Source organism: Haplochromis burtoni, unplaced genomic scaffold, assembly GCF_018398535.1.
Source record: "Haplochromis burtoni strain Fernald_Lab_line unplaced genomic scaffold, NCSU_Asbu1 Contig_234, whole genome shotgun sequence".
In the NCBI taxonomy this organism is placed as follows: Eukaryota; Metazoa; Chordata; class Actinopteri; order Cichliformes; family Cichlidae; genus Haplochromis; species Haplochromis burtoni.
Window position 1 is genome coordinate 738,061 of NW_024582595.1, and position 19,336 is coordinate 757,396.

General features: G+C 43.1%; 1 protein-coding gene across 12 annotated transcripts in view; it reads right to left on the reverse strand.

Moving 5' to 3' along the window:
• robo2 (roundabout, axon guidance receptor, homolog 2 (Drosophila)) overlaps positions 1-19,336 on the reverse strand; it is a 259,000-nt gene that overhangs the window by 119,737 nt on the left and 119,927 nt on the right. The gene's annotated exons all lie outside the window — the stretch shown is intronic.

A 19,336-nucleotide genomic window follows, 5' to 3' on the forward strand; every position in this document is an offset into this window, starting at 1 on the left:
GTATGATTAATGGAGCACACCATTAGTGGATAATGTTAGCCCCCCCTTCCCAATCTCTACCTGTGTGAGTGTGCAGCACATCCAAATGTGTGTGTGTGTGTCTGTGTCTGTGTATGTGTAGAAGTGAAAGCAACAGGGGAGGGTGAGGGGTACCCAAATCCCCAGGGTGTAGTAGCTGGAGGTATTCATCGCTCTCTCCTCCCTCTGAGTGATAATTCTGGTGTTATTCAGGCAGGAGTGGGACAGGCAGTGGTAGGCTAGTGATGAAGCACCATGGCCTTTAGAAATTCATTTCCACCCAGCATTCATCTCATTCCCATTCAGTGCTAGTCTACACCCTACACTCATACCCATACACACGGAGAGAGTCATTACAGAGCCATGATCCATACTCAAAGACCCATCTCTATCTACCAATTATAAAAAAAGCTGCAGCAAATATGAAAAACAGATCCAGGCAAGCATTTCTCCTCGACTGCAGGTGAAGTAAAAATATAGACAGAAACATAGCGCAACAGGCTGATGGAAAAAAGTGATAGAGATGAGAGAGGGAGATTTTCTAGGCTTAGTGTTTGCTATAACAGAGCATATGTCCAGACCAAAAGCTGTCAAGAATCTGACATTTTTCTGCCTTAATGAAAACTCCAATCTGCTTTTTTCTGCCATGCACCAAAGGAAAGAGTGCCAAGCAGTCAGAGAAAAAGGCTAGGGATGAAAGGAGTGCTATGATGAATGTGCTTCATCAAGCCCTTTTACTACAAAAATGCAAGTTCCCTGCTAACCCAGTGCCAGCGTTGCCGTCTTCATGACAAAACAACAAGTAAACACACGTGAATACATGTCAGAAAAGAAATGTCTGCGGGGCTACTGACTGTAACGCCATCATTAACTGCTAGAGTACAATCCTCAAGCTTTATCAAACATTTTCTGAATAGCCCCTGAAAAACAGCAGGCTCTACAACAAATGTCCTCTGTACGGCACCCTCGACTGCCCTTCACTTACCATGTCGCACCCTCAAGACAAACAGAGACCCCTAAAACATCTGTTCGCCATGCAAACTTTATATACCCCATCTGTACAGTATACCCTTGACTACTTAGCAGCCACACCCCCACACCATCTTTTCAAATTCCACTTAGTAGTCTATCCACATTGAAACCCCCCCGACATACCAAGCAGGCCTAGCCCGACTTGGCAACTAGCTCCGCCTGTCCATCTGTGTGCTCACCCCCCCGAGCCAGCACATCAGGTTAGCCTTCCCCATGGAGGAGGAGAGAGGTTGGCTCTGCCACTGGACCACAGAAGTTCCACAGTGCCTTCAATTGGCAGTTAGACTGAAGGATCCCCAACCACTGGCACCTGCCAGTAGCTGTATCCCACTCCTGCCCACAACATCTATTCAGCAAATCCTGGGAGACGTCATTAATAAGTAAGTGTTAAAAGGTGGAGCTATAAACTAATTGCACACTGGAATGGGATCGTGTTTAATATTAGAATCCATTACGCTCCGGCTGTTGCAAGTGGAGGCAAATGAATTAAGACAACACGTTATTTACCCGTGCACGGGGCAAATGGAGAATGACAGCAGCGAGAAGGTTGACACTCAACATGGCAGCTGTTACTCACATCTGCTGGCTCCCGAATCTGCAATGCACAGCAGCCCTTTGATATGAGCTGCTATCGTAACTAGCTGACTTTCCTTTATTTCTGTGCTTAGCCTAATCTAGCAGCAGTGGGCAGCACAAAGGCAACATTGCAGAGCAGGGCACAAGGTTGACAACAGCTTCTTTTCAGCACAAAAAGGAAGAGAAGCCATAAGTGTTGGCCTTTAAACAAGGTCAGCAATATGGTAAACATAAAAGATAGCATCAGAGAGTTGCAGCACGCAAGCAGAATACCATTTGCCAAGTAGCTGACTGACTGTGGGTATTGTTAGGTGATCAGGTTCAGTGCTAATAAATAAATGTTTAAATCAAATGAAATAAAACTGTAAATGAATGCCATCCATATTCTCCAGGAGTCTTAGACTGGGTCAAGATGAACAAAATTTAAAAAATGACACTCATACCCCCCCTTGCCTTCTTTTCACCAAGTCTCTAATGAGCATGTCGCTGGCAGAATTAATTTCTTATTGTTTAATTGATCTCCAAACAGCTCTCATCCATCATAGGACTATTCAATATCTAACTCCTTTAATCTCTGTCTACCCCTCAACATTATTCCACTGCACAGGTCATTACACATGGAGAGAAGGCTCACATTGTGCTATGGGCATATTTTACACTGGTCACAAACAAACACTGACACACCAACACACACACATAGTCAAAGCACAGTCATATGATCTCTTTCTCCTGCCCATGTATAGCACAATAATTTGTGTTTCTGTTAACTATGCATCAAACAAGCACTGCTGAGGCTGCTGTGGTGATACTGACTCCAGCAATGAGGGCTGGTGCACTGGAATGTGCCTAACATCTGTTTTATATTAATGATTCGTAGCACAGCTCGCAAGCTACTGTAATATTCACAAGGGCTATGAGAAACCAAAGTAATTGGGATATGTTTAGGAAGTGTAACTATGTAGTACTACACTAAAAACAGGGCTTCTTGCACTTTGCTACTTCAAAAATCCCCAAATATGCAGTGTAGGTTTTAGCTCCCATATGCTGTTGGACAGAAATAGCATTTCTAGTTGAAAAATAAATGAGAGTAAATGGCTTAAACAATACAGTGTAATGAATATTTGGCTGTGTAAGAGCAGTAAATAATATTTGCCTAGGCTGCGATTAAAATGAATAATGTTTACTTGGCTGGCTGTGTAACAACAAAGTGTTGTTGATTTGGCTGTCCACGGTTAATCCTTGACTGTGGAACAGAGTAATAGCTGCGTCCTCTTTAGATGCAAGAGCAATCGTGAGAGCCTTGTCATGTATCAGCACCCACTGACGTGCCCATCCCAGGGGCAACCACAGCACCATGTCCCGTCCCTGACACAGCAACATAATGAATGGCCTAGCTAATGAAGGCTTACTAATTGATTAGGGAGAAAACAGAGTATTACTCACCCTATGATGGCAGCTCCAAGGGGTGCTGAGACACTTTGTCAATGCACTGTTTTCCCAGTCTGTCCAGCCCTGAGGGTCTTTATATCGACCTTCTGACCAGCATGGACACCAGGCATGAGATGAAGTGTTATTACCTTTATATTTCATTATCCTCTTACATGCTTTATAACACTGAACACTGCATATTTTTGTGTGCATGCACCTATTAACATTAATTCAACAAATTAATGTGTTGTACATCTTACTGCAGGCATACACCAAGCCCAACCAGGTGTGTCCGCCAGTGATGAGAGTGAATGGGGATTTCAAGGCTTTAGACGCCGAGCTGTTGTTCAGTGAAGCAGACAGAAGCTGTTAAGGTGGGAGGTGTATGTAGAGGGCCATTGTCTTTGATTAACTAATTAGTAGACATTATCAAGACTCAACAGAAGTCATTACGAGTGGGCTTTGGTGATGTGGTGCTCATTTCCCCATGGACCTCCATCCACTGTCTCCTATCCTCTGCCCAGTCTGCCACAGCCCAGGTCACTTATTAAATCTATAACAACTAATTTTGCTTTTTAAATGGAGCTCTAATTGACTTTCGTGTGGAGAAAGCGATGTGGCTGATCCAGCTTGTATTACTTGAATTCCTGATTGAATGTGAATTAGTGATATGGTATTGTGTTTGCACACCATGGAAGATTGCTGGCCCGACTGCTGATGTTCCTCTGTGTCACACATGTCCTCCCTCATTGTCATCCATACATTAATTCACGCCTTTAAGCCAAGCGCTTTCATATCTTTCATCTACCGCTTTCATTTGGTTCTTTGTTTGCACCTTTAGATGAGACTTTTAAAAACCGATGTTGAACTACAGATGGATAGTGAAACACTTCTGCAACCATGGATCAGAATAAAAGCATATCCTTGCATCATTAGCTAAATGTGCTTCAATAACTGCAGGGCAAGTTGAAGATAAACAGAACCGAGTACAGCTTGTGTTTATACCATCTCAGAGGCAAGTGGTTAATACTGCAGATCCAGTGGGTTGCACTCTTCTGTTGAGCTCAGACAAGTGGTGTCCTCACAGGCAGGGGCCAAACCATAATCAAGAAATTATCATAATTCACTCTAATCATAAGTGAAGGAGGGCAAAATGACTGAAATTAAATTCTGGATTACAGCCTCCGATCGCAAGGATGTTTCAGTAACTGCTATTTTCTGCCAGCTTTTTTAATGTATGTTTACTATACTCGTTCCGCCAATTAAAACACTAAGTCAAGGGGAGTGCCACAGGTTCCCTGTGAAGCAACAGAAACGGGCATGCACAAATTCTGGTACGGATTTATACTGTTTGTGTGTAATGAGAGGGGCAAAGGCTGAGTGATGTGATTGCTCGGTGTGCTGTATGGCTTTGCTCCCAGTCTAGGGCATTAGGCAGCTCCTCTGCAGTGGTAACAGCATGCTGGGAGAGGGAAGGAAGCAAAATAAAGGCCTGGTCAGAAAGGGCCGTTCTGGTCTAATTGAGTCCTTTGGGCCGAGGCTCCACTGATCAGAGACTTGTTACAGGAATCCGGTTTCATGGTTTCCAAACAATGAGATTTCAGAGAAGGGATTTGTAGTCCTTTGGGATTCCATCCTAACCTTTCTGTGATTTTTGTGGTTCTCTCTTGGTTGTCTGCCTCTGTGTTCCTCTGTTTTAAATCCGATTACTTCTACAATATGGAAACACTCGGATGAGCTAAGCAACTGAATTTCATATGTGAAGCAAAGCAGCAACACTGTGCATTCACTACGAATGTGGTGTTTGTCGATGCCAAAGGTGTGGATTGTTTATCAGAATGAAAGTCTGCTTCAACATTAATTGAGCTTCCTTGATTCCCATGTGGATATTCAGCTCATGATGCTCACTCACAGAGCAAACACTATATCTCGGTCCACTCACAATGTAGCACACAGGTTAAAAGACCGAAGTTAAGAATGTTTGCGCTGATGGACCATAAATTCAAAAACCAATATTCAGAGCTACTGTCCACATGATTAAACATTAATCATGCAGAGATGTGCAGAGCCAAACACACATATGGTGTTGACTAAGTTTGCTTTACAGCAGTAAATAAAGCTAAAAGGTGAGAAATGTGAAAAAAAAAATTCAATACATAAACACCAAATCTGTTCAGCTTTCTGAATCTGATGTTTTAAACTCAGAGGATGAAACAGTACACAACCAAAGGAGAGAAAAATGCATAATGATAGCAACACTCATCAGAGGCTCCTGAGTACAGAACACAGCAAAAACTAGCTTTAGAGCTGTTGCCCAGATGAGAAACATTCACTACTTCTACAAAGAAATTCCTGGGAGGAAGACATGTTTTCTTGCTTGCTCTTTCTTCCTTTCACCCTTTATCTCTCTGGCTGTCTTCTTCTCTCTAAACAATTCCTAGGAGACAAAAAACAACAAAGACAAACGACTTTGGCCTTTTAAAAGAAGCGTCAAACCTCTCCCTCCAGTGGGCAGAGGATCCACGGAAGTCTGCGTGTTTCTTGCTCACCTCCTGTAGTGACATTAAGCACTGAAGGCTCTAGATGAGCTTCCTGTGGAGCTGTGACAGCCAGGACAAACACAGGCACTGTACTGGTTTAAACAGACACTAGGCCCACTCAAGTGTAGCAGTTCATAAATTAAAGACATGAGCAAAGAGAGGAAGAAGGGAGACTGAGCAAATACAAGCAGCAAACACATGACAGAAAACTATCTCCCATTTGGCTTGTCACTCAACTCAAGAGAATGTGGCAGAAAAGGGGGAGAAGGAAAAGCTAGAAACAGCAAGAGAAGATGTGGGAAGGCTAATAAATCTATATAATTGTTGATTTAAATGTTTGGTAAAGCTTTAGAGAAGAACAACTGTTCAAATCTAACAGCTACACGAGAAACACATTGAAAGCAATCCAAGGCTAAAATGTATGCTTTTCTTTTTTTCTGGTCTAGAGAAGAGGCAAATGGGGAGGAGGCAAATGGAGAACAGGCACAGTGCCTCATCCACCTGATGCCATAATGCTTTCTTGCGTGGCTTTCTTTTGTAACACAAGTCCTGGGCAGAGGAGAAAGGCAGACACAAAGAACAGACAGTACTCTCTGCAGGACCCTCTTTGTGCCATCGCCACTCGCAGGCGGCAGGACAAAGCTGTCAGCTGCCTGGACACCTCGTTAGCCCCGCTCCCTGCAGCTCTCACATGGCACAGGGTTGACTGCGGCCCTCCTGCAGGGACTGGCTCATCGCTACAGTGGAGCTTCAGCCACTGAGAAATACACACATACACACACAACATGCGACCGTACAGCATTAAAGACCAAAGGAGAAACACAGTGCTATAAAACACACCTGTTCTACAGAAGGTTCAAAGTCCTCCATTCACAAGCCTTTCCATGGATATTTGCTTTTGTTGTTAAAGCTGATCTTTTCAAATGCAGCCCACAACAAAAGCACCTCAAGCTTGGTCGAGATGGCTGAGGGAACAGGATCAGACTTGCACACTCTGATCTTTTTTCTTTTACATTTCTTCAGTTAATGTAGGACGAAGAGTTGGAAATACAAAGACAAAGGGGTTAGCTGAACCTAGACGAAGCAACCAATGCAGAAAAAAATCTCATTTATTTTGAGCGACCAAACTGAACTCATCAAGCAAGTTTTGACAATAATTGTAGCAGTTAATACTACACTACATTTTAGCATAGCATTCAGAGTAGGTTGGGGACTAAATGACATAAACTAATTAAAAGCTGGAAAAGCAAATTTTAAAATGTTCTATTAAATACTTCTATGATTTCTACATTCTGAGGTTTCCAAGTGTTTCTGCTCAGTCTTCCGAAGGCATTATAAAGCTGTTTTGCTATCACCTACAGTCTGCTCCTGTTAGTACTGTGTAGAATTTCAAGTAGGGTAAGTGCTTAGTTTGCTAAGACCAGGCCAAATAAATATGCAGGAATTAGTTCCAGCTTCACACGCTGTTAAAATAGGATCCACCAGTCAATGCACCAAAACAACCCCATTCACCACACTTCACTTCATTCTGGCTACAAAGAAAAGCAGAGTAAATGTCATATTCACACACACACACAAAAACACACACACATGCACATACACACACAAAATTCAAGGATAAGCACACTCCTTTTGATTACAAATATTTATGTTTATAGGTACTGTGTGTGCTGATTTTTTCTCATTACCACATTTTACTTTTCCCAAGCAATGCTTACATTTTTCCTCCTTCAACATTCGGACATGCTTCTCTGACTTCTTACAATGAAGAAAAAAAAATGCAGTTCATTCAAGCAACTGGTTCATGTCAGTCATGTGCAAGGTTTTAACCACTTCCACCCATTAGAATATTATTCACCGTGTTGATCTTCAAAATAAGTACAAAAAATCCCTCACATTAAAAATTATAAAGGTGCTGCATGAAATGAGACACCACAGACGAATAAGCAAACACAACAACCAACCTTCAATCAAAGCAGATGTAGACTTTGCGGCCATTAGAAAATGCTGATGTACCAAAAGGCAGCAATCAGTCAGGCTGGGTGTAGCCACCTCCCATGTATCAGTCTGGACACCCTCGTTCAACAGCTGTGGACTCATATGTTACTGTCGCACTACCTGCCACTGTCCATCCACAACCATACCACCCACAGCACACATCAATCATCCCGCTCCTGCTGCTTTTTAATCTGTTTCCACCCCCAAAGACCAAGGACGCTTCAAAATTACAGTGTAGAAAGGTCACTCCATCCAATTAGAACATCATCAGGGATGCACACCGCAGGGTCATTGCCTGAACCATTGTAACACATAGTAAATCCAAGTACCCAAGAAAGAACCCCCACTCTGACAGGCTTCAGAAAGGCAGACAGAATACTCAGTAGTATTTTCAGGATGAATCTGTTAGAGACAAGTTGTTGTTGGGACAGATTTGAGAGTTAATGGCATGTAAAAGTGCTATGATAGGCCTATTCCCTAAAGATGAACAATATTATCATCATTCCTTATGTTGACCTTGTGATGACCCCAGCTTCCAGATCAATGAGGTCTCAAATCAAGATTAGATCAAGCCTTTATATCGTTCCCCATCATTCTAGTAACTTGCTCATCACAAGGATTCTTCCTCATAATAAGACATAACTGGACACACAGAAAGTGCCAGGCCTTCTGGAACAATAGAGAACTTTTGGACCAAGCAGAATGATGGTAAGAACCATGTGGAGACCATTGTTTTGGGTCAGCAGAAGGAAAATAGCTAATGAGAGAGTAGAGCGAGAGGGAGACAGTGAAAGACAGTGAAAGACAGAGGGTGGGTCAGTGAGCTTTGAGCCACTCGTGGGCTGATCTAAGCCAATTAGACGCAAGTGACAGCTCAGCTTCATGGTCATGACACAACTAGACCACAGCACTGCTCTGAGCCCCCACACCCCACAGTACAAGCCTGACTTGGACCCCAACAAGCCTTTAACACTCCACCCATAAAAGCCTAAATACCCATCTATGACAACCCCCAACACCCCGGACTGAAGCCAAGAGAGAGGGAGAGTGTATGCTTAACAAAAGATGTTCTCTCCCCTTCTGTCCTGCCTCCTCTGCTCTCCAGAAGGAAGTGGCTGGCTGAGCAGCGCTCTCTGCCTGGCTCCGTTATGGTCGACCAACTCTCTTGACATCTGATGGTGTTGAGAGTTGCTGTGGCGACAGGGAAAATCCACTGACCTTTGCCCTGGTGCTTCAAAACTTGTGAACCCGAGACAAGTGAAAACCAAAAAGCCTGGTGGGGGATACATGAATGAGGAGTTTCAATTGAAAAATGGGGCTGGTTCATATGACCACCAACAGCTGTCATTAGTGTGGCACCTTCATCCTGTGAGCTGATAATGGCGCAGCCTTCACAGTATAGATGAGGGGAGGTGGTAGGCCACCAGGTTGTGAGTTGTCAGGGCTCCAGGCAGCATGGGCCTTGTGATTAATGACACAGGGCATTGCGCCACAAGGAGCTCAGCAGCACGTGCCGCACTGGTGGCAACAACAAAAACTCCATACACTGAGGGATTGTGGACTTGTCACACTTTAAAACATCTAGTCACAATAGGCTGTCAATATCAAAATTGACATTTATATATAGCAAAATTGTATTAAAATTGTATTTAAAAAAAACCCCATAAATAATCATGTGGCACGCCCATCATGCTGAAATTATAAATGCATGGCTTAATGCGTCCACTCATCTACGGTTGACGGAGCACCAAGTTTACGAAATCTGTGGATGGCTTTTTTTCGGGGGGTGAGGAATCAAGAAATGCAGAAATGAAGGATGACAGGAAGGAGTGATGGGGGTTGAGGGACACCCAGCAGGGGGGTGGGACAGGACAGCCCTCTGCACGTCTAACGTCTGCCACTCAAGTAAGTTAATGATGCTACATTCTTGGGCCAACCATCCCCCTGCTGCGTGCGAGAAAAGAGAGACAGAGATAGGCGACTGAGGGTGTCGTGTCTTGGCACATGGAAACAGTGAGAAGAGGTGAGATGCTCTTGTGAGGTGGGGGGGTGTGGCACATTGGTGAAAATTTAGGGTCTGACAACATTTATGACAGTCAACACCCCATTTGGCACTATTGAGTGATACATGAATGATACAGTATACCCCTCCTCTTTTTTTCTCTTCTCAATTACATGGCTGTCTCCTGCCTTCATCAGCATGCTTTATCGAGTCAAATTACTAATTAAGGTTTATGAGAAGTTCTGCTAATTTTGTTAGCAGTCAATCACAAGGTCGCTATTTGGTTTGTGATAGCAAGAAGGGGAACGCGATCAGCATTTTGGCTTCAGAGCAGAGTGAGCATCAATTTAAGGGATAAGGGAGAGCCGGAGGAGGGGTGTGGGTTGAAGAGCTGCAAGATGCTGAGGGAAAGATAACGAAATCCAGTATAGCCCGTAGCAAATGCAAAAAAAATAAATAAAAAAAACAATCACTTGTTTAGGTTTAGTTTCACAAAATGTCTTTGTGGGGTAAATAAAACTTACTAAAGAACATCATAATACCTACATGAGGCCAGTCAGCCATGGAGCTGGTAATAACAATTCTACTTTTGAGATTATACTACTAATAACAGAACTTGAGTAGGGCGTACTATAAGAATGAAAAAGCTGACAGATCCTCATATCCCTTAATCTATAATTAAATTATCTGAGCTCTTCCTCCTCTGACACAGGAATAACCCTGCCTTCTTGAGCTATTTCTCCTTTCATACATCTCCCAATAACACTAGCATAACTGTATTAGCAGTGTATGCTAGAGATGCTCTCCAGACTGCCAAATGGACCTGAATGCAGCTCTGTTTTCAAGCCATGAGGTCAGATGATGGTCAATCAATGGGAGGTCACATCCAGACCTGGCCAAAGGTCAGCCTATCTGGACCCAAAGGTACAACGGGCCTATCAACCCCTTAACTGCTATGAATGGAACTAAATTATGTGGACAGCTCCCTTCTGCTTCGAGTCAGAGAACCTGATAAGAAGAGCAGTTTGCCCCATTTTTAAACTAATGTTTTATAATTAAAAAATGAGAACAACAAGCGAACGATATTTTTAAATCAGAGCTAATTTTTGCCATTTAGGATTTTTTTTTGTGCAGTTTTGTGTAAGGGGGGGATGAGTAAATTGCCAAAAACAGGCAATTAAACTAATAACACATTAGCTGCATAAATTATCAACCGACTAATTGCAGATGTATCCCACTCAGCATGTTTTGAATAATATTGTTTTCCATAGCCTGCCCCTACAGCAACAGAAGCCTAGATCGATATTCATGAAGTGTCAGAGTTGCAATTCATGTGTCTGTTGTGCACAAACACCACAGGGACCTTTAAAAGAAAGATGGCAGCACAGCTAACATGTAAATTTCACAGTTAATGCCTGGGCATGGCTTATGTTGGCCAATTAAGCTGTTCTTTTCAGCTACATTACAACGCTGTGTCTTGGGGTTCATTTTTCCCTTACTGTGCAATTTAGGGCTCAAATGGGCAAATGTTGACTGTGCCAGTTGGACAACAAAGGGGGAATTTGGAGTCTGTTACAGTGTGTGGGCACAGGCATGTGTGTGCTAGTGCATATGTGCCTTTACAAACCTTGCCTTGTGTATGAGAAACAGCTATGTACCGTTGTTCCTGTGTGCCTTTGTGTGTGGAGGTCTAATTTGTGCGTGAAACAGGAGAACACTAATGGCTTCTAAAGATCGGTGGAGTCAAATGAGCGTGCTCATCAGTTAGACACACACCCTTTGGTGATCACTTAGTGTCATTAGATTTCATTTCCTGTGGAATAAGAGGATCTTGGTAGATCCCAGACAAATCCCTGCAATCATAGCAACACTTCAGATGATTCACTGCCTTCATTTCATCCTTACTGGGTGGCGGGTGCTGTTGCGTGTGGTATTATTAAATTTAGACTGTTACACTAACAAGATTCATTCGAAACACACCACCAGTATGACATGACATGATTTATTTTCCACATTTTTTACTAAATCAGGAAGCAAAAAGAAAAGACAACTAACCGTCCAACCATTTGAACACATACACACACACACACACAGACGCAGTGAAACAGAGACAAACACATTCGGCACCTGCATGTTCGCTAATAACTTTGCCCTGTACAGTGTAGAGCACAGGGGCCAGCAGCAAGAGGCACTGAGATAAGATTCTGCTTAGCATTTGAATAGAGAGTTGTGATTTCTATTCAGCTGGCCTTTGGCCATGCTAGTACTGAAGTGGTCTGGGCAAGTCTGTCTGGTGACTGGTCTCCACCGTGCCAGCAAATATGCAGGCTCATATCTGGCAATGTGCAACGTCTGTCAGTGTCCCGGTCTGTCTGTCTGTCTGTCCGTTTGGCTGGATCAGTGTCTGGCCGGTTAATAATCAGCCTGGCTAGCTGCTAATCATCCTCGCAGCTGCAGAAGCAGGTGGCCACACATACCACAGCTCCCAGTCTCATTCACCATGTGATGTCATTTCACTGCACCTGGTCATACTGCGTTACATATAAATGAGCAAGATAGTTTTCCCCTGTTAAATGAAGTGTCTGTCCCTGAAGCGCAAAACCTTTGACATTTATTTCTCACTGGAGTAGATGGGCAGCTTACTGTGGTGCATTGGTGGCTGAGTGAACGGATCACATTTTTGTGACTCATCCACACCTTGGCCAAGTCTGGGACGGATCCCAGAGCAGTCTAACAGGCACAGGCAGCAGTTAGCACCCAATCCACATCAAAATGGGAAGCTATTAGCTCTGGAACACACAAGGTCACCTTCAAAACACACACAGCATCTATGTAACTTCCTTTGCTGGCGTGCAATGGACGGAGCAGCACAATCATGTAGGGGCCAAGCTGCAAAGTGGAAAGGAACCACAGCTGTTTTAGAAAGTCCTCTCAAACATTTGATCTTGTCTCCCCTCACTTTTGAAAGTGACTAAAATACTTATAGTATCAGTTTCAAACAGCAGGAAAGGAAGTGAGCGAGGGAGGGAGTGGAAAAAGGGAAAGATAGCACAGAGAGAGGGAAAGAGAAGGAAAGAGATGGAGACAGCAGAGACTGGATGATTAGGTTTCAACGCTGGTCTGCAGCTGTTGAGGGCTCTAGGTGTCCCTTACAGCAAACGTAATCCAAGTGAAACACATTATCTGTCTACGCCATGGAAAAAAAATCACAGTCATAACACATCCGGATCCTCAATAACGAGCGTGATGCAGGGGCAAACAAAGCTCAGTGCAAAAAAGAGAACAAATAACTGCATAAACATATGAATTAATAATGAAGAATATTCCACTGGTGATTGTTTTCCCCCTAAAAACCACAAGGCTAGAAAAGCAATATACTATGAATACTGTGCTTCTTATGGTCAGTTTGCAGTATGTGTTTTCTCCTCCTCCCTTCCCCGGTTCCCTTCTTTCTCCCACAGTTCAGTTAAGAATGTAATGAAGCTGAACTGCTGCATCTCCTACATTCCCCAAGGGCTACTTTAAGGAGGGAATGTCCTTAATGTTTGAACAACAAGAAAAACAGCCACAAAAGCCATTTACCTTAAGCATTTTTAAGTTTGCTTATGTACTTGTGTAAATGTACCTGTGTACTTTTGTGTGCACAACAGTATTTAACAGGACATATCCATCAGAACACCAGTGTGCAGTGTGACATATGCAGCCCAAAACACACACACTGAAATATGGACCTGGCTGAGTCCTGACCCTTTCACAAGAGCATTGTGCACCCTGCAGCGTATGGTGATGGCATGCATGCATGTGAATAAATGTGTTTTTTAAGGGTGTGTAGGAAAGTATAAGGAATAATGGACATTTGAACCAGGAACTTGAACACAGAACAAACACGGCACTTCACACACCAGAGCCTGAATCAATTTCGGTAACATTTGATTCAAACCCACAACAGCTAGTGACTGAACTTCAGCCCTTCATCCTGTCACCTCCTCCCTGGCTCCGCATGATGGATTACCATCTCTGGCAGCCTCAGAGGGTCTTAGAGAGAAGGGAAGGTGGGTGGGGGAGGTCAGTTACGACAGGGACATATTCATCGGAAAGGAGCGCTAGGTTAAGGAATTATGGTATGACAGAGATCTGGGGTGGATAGGAGAGGGCAAAGGGGTTTTCAGGGGTCAGAGGATCCAATCCCGGCTGGACGCAATGGCAAGCCACCCTCAAAACGCAGTGGTCTACAGGGATTTAACTCAGGGTCACATTTTTGATTAATATTATTATCACTCACTTGTCCTTTTGCCCACTTGCCAGAAAATAGAGTGGTATCACACATATTAATCCATATCTGGTAAATGGCACACCTGTGCAACAAATTAAAATAGACTTAAAATTGGAAACTTCATGTGTTATTAACAGATAGACACTGAAGACTAGATTAATACGGTGATAAGGGTTTATTGTTTTAATTCTAAACATAACAATTTGCAAAATGTACACAATTCAAATAAACCTGAACCATCACTTAAAAAAATGACAACAGAAATCAAAGACCAATACAGTGAAGAAAGCAAGATCTTGTCACCCAGTCTGTGTTTTAAAGTTAATCAATAATCAGCCTGCAGACATGTTTCAATAATTTAGAGCTCAGTCTACATGTGAAACTGTCTGATACCTGTCTGGAAGGGCTCTCTTTCTACAGTGCTGTCAGATTTGTAAAATTTATACACTCTATGTTAATGCAAAGGTTCTTTTTTAACTTTTTTTTTCTGGTGAGTGAGCATCCGGGGTATGTAGTATGGGTGATGAGAGACATTGTGGAGCAAAGAGGACGAGGCAAAACACAGGCAGGCAGGGAGAAGAGACAAAGCAATAGACCTGCATTGTCAGAGCGGAGAGGCCATCAATAAAAGTGTCACTATGAAGGGAGAAAGAGGGAGAGTGTGAAGAAGCGAGAGCGGGGTATATAAAAGAAACACAACAAAACCTGGTGCGACTGGTGCTTCATCTTGCTGGCCACTAATGGGCGTGAGAAGTGGCTGGTTCAGCACTCTTTGCTTGATGGCTCACTCCTCCTGTGACGGGCCATGGCATCCTTGACGGAGCGCCACGCACTTACTTAATCCAGTTTGTACACTCAAAGGTGACATAATGGTATAAGTAGAGAGGTGAAGTTTGAAAGAAAAGGAGACAAAAAGACTGATAATAGGCTGAGAAAGATGGTCAAAGGTCATCCCAAACTTGGATCTAAGTACTCGATCTCTTCGCCACCTACTCACCACATTTTCCATCTTTGTCTGCAGCTTTTGTCACACCTCTACATTACTGTTGTCGTGATTCAGCCACAATGTATGTGCACCGTATTTCCCTTCTAGAGTACTGCTGTCGCTTCATCTAAAGGTAATCTATTTCCCTAGGTGGAGCTGGCGAGGTCAGAGCTGGGACACAAAGCCCGCTGAGGAAAGTAAAAGTGCAGTCTCAGGATGTGTACGTGTGTGCGTGTATGAGAGAGAGACAGTGGGGATGTTAGTGACCGTAGTGTATCCCTATGATTTATCTTCCTGTGAGATTTTCCAAATTTCTGTTCCATTTCTGCAGCCCGGCCTCTTTCCAAGCATGGCACAGGAGTTAGGCATCTGTAGGAGCTCCTCATTTACTGTGACCATCTGTGACTGATAAAGGTGATATGATCAAGCTGCGTGACGCTGTATATGGCTGGAAAACACTATAGCTGTGCATCTGAATATGTGTGTGTGTATGTGTGTGTGCATATGAATAGACAGGAAGATCTCTACAGAGGTCAGCAAACTCCAGCTGACACATTTAATCAGGGATTTTTTCCTCTCTAACACTATCAGGAGAAGATATGTTTCACACGCTTGCCCTCTCTCCCCATCCCTCTTATCACAGGACAACATTCCCACTTTTTCTGCATGTATGCTTTTTGCTTTTCCTCCGTCACATCGCTGCTTGTTTCAGCTCAGACAACAGTGAGCTCCAGCAGGAAGGTTTTTTAAATTATTTTTTACTTTTTTTATATGAAAATGTAATAAACTAGAAAATACTTTGGTGTGGTGTGAGCAGCAGATTTATGTTTATTTTATCTGTGTGAGCAACTGATCTTTTATTTATTGAGCAAGTTATTGAAAAACCAGACCAACTGTTTTAGATGGACCCGGAAATTTGTGTTTTACACATCTAAGAACATAAAGAAACAGACACGTCAAGATGTGTGGTATGAATAAAACACTTAGATATTACACTTACAAATGAGAGTTTCTGAGACTGTGTTGTATTTCCTAACTATAGCATGCATCATTAATGCGCTGTAATGGTTGCGCTGTTGCTGTTTTCTTCATTACCCTTCATTATTTCTCAAGGACTCCCGCACAGATTAAACCTCAGTCTACCGGGGTTTATACAAGCACGAGGGCAGGTGTTTGTGAACACGCGTGTGTAAGTGCGTGAGTGTCTGTTGTTTGTGTGCACTTGTCACCCCGTTTTCTCATTTCTGAACTGGAATAATGAGTCCAGATGAGCTCAGCAGTGCAGCTCATCCTGACTCCCCACCTGGCTTGCTCCTTTTGGCCCATCCCTTTATTAGCTCCCCCCCTCATGCTGGACACAACATCAACAGCTTGGTAACCCTCCTCCTCTCTTCAACACTCGCACCTTTCCCAACTCAATTTTCCTGCTAATTACCTTGTTGTACGAGTACCAACTGCTACCTAACGATTCACTTAATTGCAGAAGTGGTACATTAGATGATATCAAAGGACCTTTTTAAAAGTCATCCAATCCCATTCCAAGCGGCATTTAGAACCAACCCAAGACATCTGTTTCATTTCAGTGTCATTTGCATTTTTAAAGGTTAAAACCGAACAAAGCTGCAAAGGTATACATCTAAAACTCATTTTTTTTGTCTTCATTTATATGTGGTGCCTTTCCCCTGACGATTACATACAGTTAATACACAAGTAGACATGTCAGAGGGCCTATATCACAGTTGGCACTCAATTAAAAGTGATATGTGCTAGTTTCAGGTGGATGTAGTTTGCGTCAAGCACCTGAAAAGATTGGGCTAGTTAACGTTTTCCTTGGGATCCTATTGCCCCAGGTGTGCCTTGTCACACTTACATATACACAGATACTCGCAGTGCTAGCAATTTATGCAGCAGCGATGGCTGCAGCTTGCATTTCTGACACAGGCTTCACAATGATTTATGAACCTGCTCATTGACCTAGTTTATCCTGAAAAGAGAAAAGGGGCACATTCTCTTATATGCAGTATATCCCATATTGCTGGCCTGGAGTCAGTTTTGAAGAGGAGTAAGATTACAAGGCAGGCTGCTCCGATACCCTCTAGGCAACACATTTACAAGTTCTCTTATCTTCTGAAGTACAGGACAGTGAACAACAGCTATAATGAAATCTCTCCCAAATGCAGCAGAGTGATGTCTGGGCATTATCCCCACACTCTGCACATGCACCATGGAGCTAGATAACACAAAGCAGTCCATGTTCTTGTCCATCTATTTGTGCTCAACATCCAACACTTAAACGAGACAAGGTTGCAGACCTAAGCCCAGTAAAGGCACAAGTGCCCCTGCCCACTCGGGCCCACATTAATAATGCATTGGCACCTCTTGGAGGGCTCTTCCCCCTTTGCCTCTTCACTCCACATTTCCTCCTCTAAAAGAGAGAGTGGTGAGTCCGGCCCAGCTTGATGCCTGGCATGCAGCAGCGCCACTCTGTTCAGTGGACACAGAGTTCAATCTGTTTCAGAACTGCAATTCAATTATCTCACCAGGGTCCTGTTCAACCACTCGTGAATGGAAGGGGGGCAAAGGTGCGTTCAATACAATGGAGGGGGAGATTGAGGCAGGGGATGGGGGAGGATTGGGGGGGTTACAAGACATATCATAAACACAAATCCAGTTCAACATGGATATAGATTTAAGACTTTTTCTTGTGAGATTAGCTTTGGCTTTACAATCACTGGACGGATGTCAGGACCTGATAAAGCTAATCACTGCTGTAAAGCGAATGCAGAGGGATTTAGCACATCGCCCCCCCTTCTGCCCCCGCAGTCCCCTGAAGACCTGGCTGTGAAAGAAAACTGAGAAAGCCCAGGGCCCAAAACAGACCAGGCATGCCGCAAAGTGCCCCTCCCTCTTCTTCAGGCTCTATGATACCCTTATCTCAGTAAAAATGAAACACACAGAGGAAATACGCTGCAAAATGGGCACATTTGTTTTTTATCACGGAGGTTAAATTTCTAATCATCACTTTGTAGATGTCAACAAATACCTAAAGTTTACTGGAAAGGAACATAATTATTTGGTCATCTAATCACATTTAAAAGACCAAAAATAGTCTATATTTAAAAGACGGAAAAAGATAGTGCACTCTAACCATGACAAAAGTACAATAGCAAAAGACTCTGGAGCTCTGCACTGTTTCGGACCAGTTTGGTACCTTAAGCCAGATACTTGATTAGCTCAGAAAGAAATGCTGCCAATCAGCTTCAGGAAATTCTTCCTCAAGATGCTCAGGATTACCTACAGTATTATTAAAATTGAAACAAATAATTAATGTCTCCATATAACACATTACCTGAATATTTAAACATCTTTTTCCTTCTCCTCACCTTTTCCATTTTCTTCAACATGCCTCTGAGGGCTTTGATCTCCTACTATTAAAATAATTTAAATCAAAATTACCCTACTTTAACAAAAAGTCACATTTGTGCACCATCACACTGTAATCAAGTAGCACAGTGAATGACTGTCAAACAGAGCCTTTTCCTGCACCCACACTCCATCTTTGTCAGGCCACCATTGCCGTCATTCTCAAACTGCTATGCCTCATACAGGCTCCGGCCAGTATGCTGTCACTATAATGAATACTCAAGTGTTCAGCTTATTTCACGTTTTCATAATTGGTCCTTGTTAAGTGTTTTACAGCAGAGCTAAAATAAACCAAACTCCAATTAGAAGTCTTCACTGTAATTTAAAAAGTAAAGACCTCAAAGTACTGAGTGAAAAATTCAGTGTATTTGTTTTTTTAGCCAGCAGTGTTGTCTTATGATGGTGTATTGTATAGATTACTTTACACCATTCTTTTGTTATACCTTGTATAGTGTATGGAGCTACACAAACATGTCCAGTTCTGTACACTTGTTTGTTGCCTGTATGCTGAACCCTACTCTCAAACCTGGCATCACTGTTAATACCCATCAGATGTGCGCTATACATATTTCTTCACCTAGCTCTGCTCTTCCCTTCTGCCCTAGTGACCCCTCACCCTTCACCTTTAAGCCATTCAAGTAGTCAATGCCTCTATTCAACCCCCTCTGCTCCTCAGTCCATATTACATGAGAAAGAGGGAGAGCGAGACCATGAGAAAGAGAGAGAGAGAGAATACTGAAGAAGAAAGGCTAAGAAACCGTGTTAGAAGGAAAAAAATAAAATAATCGAGAGGGTTCATCAATTTTTCATGAATTTTCATTTAGAGTGGGAGAGGCCTCTTACAGCAATCGATAGATCAAGCTGCTGTCACACAGTTAGCACCTGGGGGCCACTGGAAGGCCCTCGGGAAGGCAGGGCAGTGGATCAGAAGCAGAGACCAACCCCCTCCAACCCATTTCCTAAGGATCAAAAACTAACTATGAATTTTACTGTCATCACCTCAGAAATACAATTACAGGCAGAGGATGTTGTTCCTGCTCTCTTTTGTCTATAAATCTAAA